Consider the following 7,285-nt stretch of genomic DNA (forward strand, 5'->3'; position numbering starts at 1 on the left):
GAGCGTCTTGTATCTTAGGAGTCTTTTCTTTTTGTTGTGTCACAATCATCCTTTCTGCACACCTTTTTGAGAGAGAGAGAGAGAGAGACATGCACTCATCGTGATTTTGCTAGAATGCTCATCGTTCTTCGCTTATATCTTTTGAGCTAGATAAGTTTGCTCTATGTGCTTCACTTATTTCTTTTAGAGCACGGCGGTGCGTGACTTGGTAGTTGGCTTATGCTATGAAAGTAGTCCCAAAGGTGATAGGTACCCAAAGAGGATACAAAACCTCCATCTTCATGTGCATTGAGTAGAAAGAGAAGTCTTGATTCCTCTCAATTAGTTTTGAGACGTGGATTCGGTAATATTAAGAGTTATGTTAGTAAGGTGTTGTGAATCTAGAGACACTTGTGTTGAAGTTAGTGATTCCCGTAGCATGCACGTATGGTAAACCGCTATGTTAGGAAGTCGGAGCATAATTGATCTATTGATTGTCATCCTTTGCGTTGAGGTCGGGATCGCGCGATGGTTAACACCTACCAACCCTTCCCCTAGCACTATGCGTTTAGCACTTTGTTTTGATTACTAATAAAAACTTTTGCAACAAGTATGTGAGTTCTTCATGACTCATGTGAGTCCATGGTATAGATGCACTTTCACCTTTCACCTCTGCTAGCCTCTCTAGTGTCGTGCAACTTTCGCCGATACACAAACCCACCATATGCCTTCCTCAAAACAGCCACCATACCTACCTACTATGGCATTTTCATAGCCATTCCGAGATATATTTCCATGCAACTCCCACCGCTCCGTCTCATGACTTGTGTTGTCACTCTCATATTGCCATTGCATGATCTTAAGATAGCTAGCGAGATGTTTCAACGTCATACGCCAAGCTAGATCGTTGCACATCCCGGTACACTGCCGGAGGCATTTCCTATAGAGTCATCATCATAATGAGCTTTGAGTTGTGAGTAAATAAAAGTGTAATGATCATCATTATTAGAGCATTGTCCCATGTGAGTAAATAAAAAAAAGAGGCCAAAGAGCCCAAAAAAAGAGGCCTAAGAGCCCAACTGAAAAAAGAGAAAAATAGAGAAGGGACAATGCTACTATCTTTTTCCACACTTGTGCTTCATAATAGCACCATGTTCTTCATGATTGAGAGCTTCTTGCTTTGTCACTACCATATGCTAGTGGAAATCTTCATTATATAACTTGGCTTGTATATTCCAATGATGGGCTTCCTCAAAATTGCCCTAGGTCTTCGTGAGCAAGCAAGTTGGATGCACATCCACTAGTTTTCCTTTTGAGCTTTCACATACTTATAGCTCTAGTGCATCCCTTGTATGGCAATCCCTACTCATTCACATTGATATCTATTAATGGGCATCTCCATAGCCCTTTGATACGCCGAGTCAATGTGATCATCTCCTCCTTTTTATCTCACAACCACCACCACACTCTATTCCACCTATAGTGCTATATCCATGGCTCGCGCTCATGTATTGCGTGATAGTTATAAAAAGTTTGAGAAAATAAGAGTGCGAAAACAATTACTTGGCCAATACCGGGGTTGTGCATGATTTACATTAGTTGTGTGAGGATGATGGAGCATCGCGAGACTATATGATTTTGTAGGGTAACTTTCATTGGCCTTGTTATTTTGGAAGTTCATTATTACCTTGCTAGTTTGCTTGAAGTATTATTGTTTTCATGTCAATAGCAAACTATTGTTTTGAATCTTACGGATCTGAACATTCATGTCACGTGAAAGAAGTTGCAAAGGACAACTATGCTCGGTAGCATTCCACATCAAAAAATGAGTCTTTATCACTTCCCTACTCGAGGACGAGCAGGAGTTAAGCTTGGGGATGCTTGATACGTCTCCAACGTATCTACAGTTCTTGATGGTTTCATGCTATTATCTTGTCAAACATTGGATGTTTCGCATGCCTTCTATATATTTTTTGGGACTAACTTATTAACTCAGTGCCAAGTGTCGGTTCCTCTTTTTTCCATGTTTTTGACCCCTTTCAGAGGAGGAGTTTGAACAGAGTCCAAACGGAATGAAACTGCCAAAAAGATTTTTTCCGGAACAGAAAAAGATCGGGAAGCCGGAGAATCAGGGCAGGGCCACCAGGGACCCCACAAGCCCTCATGGCGCGGCCAAGGGGCCCGCGCCACCTGGCTTGTGAGCTCCCTGAGGCTCCTTTACCCTAGGTTTTGCGCCTATATATTCTCTAAAATCTCATAAAAATTCAGGAGATCATCGAAAGTACTTTTTCGCCGCCACAAGCTTCTGTCTCTGCAAGATCCCATCTGGGGCATGTTCTGGTGCCCTGCCGGAGGAGGGATTCAGATACAGAGGGCTTCTTCATCAACACCATGACCTCTCCGATGATGCGTGAGTAGTTCACCATAGACCTACAGGTCCATAGCTAGTAACTAGATGTCTTCTTCTCTCTCTTGGATCTTCAATACAAAGTTCTCCATGATCTTCATGGAGATCTATCCGATGTAATCTTCTTTGGCGGTGTGTTTGTCGAGATCCAATGAATTGTGGATTTATGATCAGATTATCTATGAATCTTATTTGAGTTTCTTCTGATCTCTCTTATGCATGATTTCATATCCTTGTAATTCTCTTCGAGTTGTGGGTTTTGTTTGGCCAACTAGATCTATGATTCTTGCAATGGGAGAAGTGCTTGGTTTTGGGTTCATACCATGCGTGACCTCACCCAGTGACAGAAGTGCTTGGTTTTGGTTTCTATCAAGGGTAAAAATATGGGGTTTTCATCATTGGTTTGATATTATCCCTCTACATCATGTCATCTTGCTTAACGCGTTACTCTGATTGTCATGAACTCAATACACTAGATGCATGTTGCATAGCGGTCGATGTGTGGAGTAATAGTAGTAGATGCAGAAAGTATCGGTCTACTTGTCTCGGACGTGATGCCTATATGTATGATCATTGCCTTAGATATCGTCATGACTTTGCGCGGTTCTATCAATTGCTCGACAATAATTTGTTCACCCATCGTGATATTTTCTATTTTGAGAGAAGCCTCTAGTGAACACTATGGCCCCCGGGTCTACTCCACACCATATTTTCAGCCTTACACTATTTACTTCATTGCACTTTCCACCTTCAGATCTCACTTTGCAATCAATCTTGAAGGGATTGACAACCCCTTTATAGCGTTGGGTGCAAGCTCTTTTGTGTTTGCGAACGTACTCTGGACTTGACGAGATTCTCCTACTGGATTGATACCTGGGTTCTCAAACTGAGGGAAATACTTACTGCTCCTGTGCTGCATCAGCTTTTCCTCTTCAAGGGAAAAACCGACGCAAACAAGAGAAGTAGCAAGAAGAATTCCTGGCGTTGCTAGGGAAGGAATTTTGTTGCCGTAGCAGCGCAAAATAACTAAATTGCACCGGGGCGGGGGATTGAAGTAGCTGCTCACCTCGCGGCTGTTTGGCCGGCCTGAGGAGGTGAAGCTGGGCCGGCTCCGGGGCTTGGCGGGCCAAGGTGGATCTGGACAAGCCGGACCTTGGACGCATGGAGCAGGCCGGCTATTGGGTCCACCCGGGGAGGCCGGCCCAGGAGCAGCGGCTGGTAGCGGGGCTCTGCCCCTTACTCGACAGGAGCCATGGTGCTGCAACCATCGGCAAAGGCGAGGAACCAGGGCGGTATCCCGGTGAGGGGCCCGCTGTAGGCGGCGAGGGAGGTCGAGGGCGACGGGTTCCTGCGGGATCCGGTCCGAATCTGGCCCGAGGCGGGACAGGAGGGAGATCGACGGTGGAGGATCTTCGACGACATCCATGGTCATTCTGCACAGGAGGGAGACGGGAGAGGTTAGAGGAGGGAGAAGAAGGTCGGGCTCGACCTTGGCCACCGGCAACGGGGTGCTCACACAAGGAAGGACGGGCACCACCGCGGCCACGCGGTGGTACATGGGGAAGAGGCGGCGGCACGAGGTAGGGGCGACCTGTTGATCCCGGATGGGCTTCTAGGGCCCCGATCTAGGCTTCCAGGGCACGCGGGAGGAGAGAGAGGTGGGAGAAAGAGTCGGCTAGGGTTAGGGTTTTGGTGGGCACGGATCTCGAGGCAGTGGGATGGCTGCCTATTTATAGAAAAAAGAATAGGGTTAGGGGATTTAGCCTATTTTTGAGCCGTACGATCTCGGCCGGATGACTATGGACGTGGGGGTGTTAATGGGCTAGGTGGGACGTGTAACCTCAGAGAAGAGAGGGGTTTTGCGTCCCGACAATGAGATTTTAAAACACCAAAAAACGTCCGACGATAAACAAAAGACGGTGCCACAATGGTTGACCGTTCTGGTACCAAACCGCCTCCGATTGCGATGAAATTTGGCACGAGGCCTATCTACATTAAAATAATACCGCACGCCAAGTTTCAACCCAATCCGAGAATATTTTTAACGCACTTTCAGAAACAAGGTTTTAACGATGCTGCGAGCGTGTGCGTGTGGTTGGTCTCAAAACGGTCTACAATGAGAACGGAGAGAACCGACAACTAATAACGGATGCAAGTTTTGAAAATTAACGGCAACGGAGTGCCGATGCAATGATGCGATGATGAATGCGACAAATAATCTAATCCCACAACGGCAACAGAATAAAAGGGGAATCTTCTGAAGCGTCGGTCTCAGGTTGTCACAAATACATGCAATAATAAAGCCACATGCATGATTATCACATGAAATATCACTACTTACTTAACATAACCATAATGTTTACCATATCAATCAACCCATACACCACCAAAATATATCACGTTCAGGATGCTTGCCTTCAGTATGTACATTGGTGAGGTGCACATCATAACTTTTTAAAGTTTGATCTTTCTTCAAATTCCTATTTAAGAAAAATATTCAAATCAACATTCAATACAAAAAACACTCTAAAGTTGTTTGGAAAATTTTAAAATGAATACTAAAATAAACTAGATGGAAATTGAAAGAGGTGAGAAAAAGAATCAACTCATTTGGGCTATTATTTTAAAAGATGTGGTCAGTCAAAGTTTGGTCAAGAATCGGTTTATGAAATAATTCAGAAAAAGGAAAACGGTTCGGAATTTAATACGCTTGCACTAGGAAAAACGTACTCTGGGGAAGGCGTCTCCACTTAAGCGGGCGGCGACTCGGTTCTGTCACTGACGAGGAGGGCCCACAAGCAGGTTTGACTTCAGTCAAGCCTGCCGTCTTCCTCCTCTGGTCGAAGGGAAGGCGGAGCTCTGGCGATTCTCACCGGCGACTGGGGCCACCAATCAGGAAATTGAGGGCACCGGCGCGCCCAGAGGCTCAAGGCGACTCGGGGAAGGGTAGCATGGTCTCCGGGAGACTCAGGAGCTCCCACAACTACGAAGCCGACGGACGGTGGGGCGGGCCAGCAAGGGGCTCCGCCCATGATCCACCTTGAGCCACGCAGAGAGGGGGGGAAAGATTCACCATGCCTACACAGCTCCATTCCAGGTAAAAACGGCATTGGTGATGCGCGGTTGGTTGCGAATTTAGGTCAGTATTGAGGCGGTCGAAGCTTGCCGGAGACGGGAAAGACAACGGTTATTGGTCAAATTGGAACCAGGGGAGGGTGGCTATGGATTCATGGGCTCGTGGACTACGATGTGGCTTCGGGGAGGCTCTATTTATAGCAGGGAACTGTCAGTCCGACTGTGGCGATGGATAAGAACGGCAGCGACACCTCCTGGCGATAGTAGAGGAGCAGGAGAGGGCGGCAGCAGGGCTGGGAAGCAAGGGTATGACGCATAGGGGGTGGTCCAAGGGCAGGTGGCACTCGGGGGGCGATTGGGCGGTGCTGGCCATGGCAGAAAGCAGTGGCCGAGCTGCCATTGTCGATGCAGGTGTTGCTGGCTTCGACGGCTGCCACGGCTGCAGGGTTCAAGCATGGTCGATTGGCTTGACTTGGCGTTGAACGTTTATGCGAGTGGGGAAGGGCCAAAGAGCGTGGGTTAGGTGGGACGCGGCGGCTCGGATGCGCTGGCTGCAAAACTCGTGCTCTGGAGCGCGCTCTTGGCATGCCCCTGAGGTGCTCGAAGGAATGTCAAGGCATGCTAGGGACTCCAGATGCAGCTACCAATGTCCAGTTCTATTTCTAGGGGTGACACGGGGTTAGTGGACATGCTGGTTTTGTCCTAGGGGCAACTTCACCACACAAACTCAACAACATGTCAAAATTGGTCAGGGGTGCAAGGGGTTTGCTAGATTGCCAGGGGCATCTAGAAGGGTTTTAAGGCCACTAACTTTTCCAGCCCAAGGTCTCCATGGATGCTAACAATGGTGGCAAAGGTAGTTTTTTAAAATAAGAAACTTGTCAATGCAATAATTTGAGAAAAACAGTTCTGGGCAGCATCTTAGGGAGATTAAAACAGTGGCTTACTATATCCAAAAGGGCCTGATCTCCTCGACTTAAGGGTTTTGCACGGTCCTCTACAAGCAGTAAAATTTTCAAAAGCTTTGCGCAAGAAAATAATAGGGTTTCAGTGCAAACTGCAAAACTAGTCCACAACAGAAAATAGGATGTGGTGCTCAAAATTTTTAAAACACCAAAATGGGTTTGTGCACAAAAGTGATTCATATGAACTCCTTGACAATACCTATTTTTTGCATAATTTTTGAAGAATTATAACTAGGGCTTGTAGTACAAATACCAAATTGGATTAGAATGAAAAATAAGATAATGTGCTCACTTATTCCAAAACACTTGGTTAGATTTTTGCATAAAATTGGTCCAAAATCTTACTAGGTTATTGCCAAGTTTTTGTAGAATTTTTAAAAGAAGTTACCAAATGGTTGCAGTTAAAATCAGGTCTTTAAAGTATTAAGAAGCCAGTTTTAAATAAATAAAACTTAAAAAATATTTATAAAAAGGCCTTCACTCGTTTGGTAATGAAGGAAAAAAAATTGTGGAAAACACTCAAGTCAAATAATATTATTTTTTCAAAAACTCCTACTTAGGAAGGAGATCTTTTTATAAAATAGGCAAAGAAGGGATGTGAAAACAACAGAAAACCCAAAAATAAAAATTTAAAATAACCATGGCCTAATTTGAATTAATAAAATCATGGCTAAAATTTTGGAGTGTTACAAACACGACCCCCCTTAAGAAAAATCTCGTCCTCGAGATTTGTTAGGGACATTGAAAAATATGTACTCCTACCACACTTAAGTATCTACACGAAAATAACTACACTACAAGGTTACAGTAAAAATGATAATTGATGCACCTCTGGTGTGGTACTTGGGCTACAAATAAT

The sequence above is a fragment of the Hordeum vulgare genome, chromosome 6H (assembly GCF_904849725.1).
Source record: "Hordeum vulgare subsp. vulgare chromosome 6H, MorexV3_pseudomolecules_assembly, whole genome shotgun sequence".
Classification (NCBI taxonomy): Eukaryota; Viridiplantae; Streptophyta; class Magnoliopsida; order Poales; family Poaceae; genus Hordeum; species Hordeum vulgare.